We start from the raw sequence: 720 nt of genomic DNA, 5'->3' as shown, positions 1-720 counted from the left end.
ATTCGAGATCAAAACTAAATTCGGTATTTTCTGTGTAAACCCGCAATGTCTTCCACCAAATTTGGGCCTTAGTCATTCAGTGTATTTGCTTTAATACTGTCTGTGTTTAATTAACATCATCTGGTTCAAAGAAAGCGTAAAATTTACAACTGCTAGCGCTAAAGCTTGGACATGCGCAAAACCGTGAAACTGTCCCTTTAAGTGGATAAGAACAGTCTTTCAAAGTGGGTGCTCCGGGTTTAAATCCTGTCTAGGGACTACTATTACTTTTCTCGTTTTATCTGCTATCACAAGTCCAGGGACAGCGTAATCTAAATGGAGCCAATATGCTTGATTTGGAAAAAAACCGACAATGAAGGATAATCCGTCATTTGAGGAAGAGATCGTGTTGCTTTCAGAAGGTTTGAAGTGCGCACACATCAAGGACTGGAGTACTCTTAAACCTTTTCGCCTTTGTTAGTGAATTTAATTGTAGAGTAGTGTTTGTTTGCTCATTCAATGAACCGCATCATTTCGGTTTCAAAACTGGGATTGGGAATGCTGCAATTAAGGTTAACTGGATCATGAAGGTTGGTGGAAAAGACTAACAAGGCGTATTCTAAATCAACTATAGTTGCAATTGACGACGAGGTTTGACGTCATGCTGTGACGAATGACCGGGATCGGGATTGCCCGATAAAAACGTTCGGGATTTCGGGATGAAGGGAAGATTTTGGTCGG

Source organism: Montipora foliosa, chromosome 1 (genome assembly GCF_036669935.1).
Source record: "Montipora foliosa isolate CH-2021 chromosome 1, ASM3666993v2, whole genome shotgun sequence".
Classification (NCBI taxonomy): Eukaryota; Metazoa; Cnidaria; class Anthozoa; order Scleractinia; family Acroporidae; genus Montipora; species Montipora foliosa.
Note: the sequence above shows the minus strand (reverse complement) of the source record.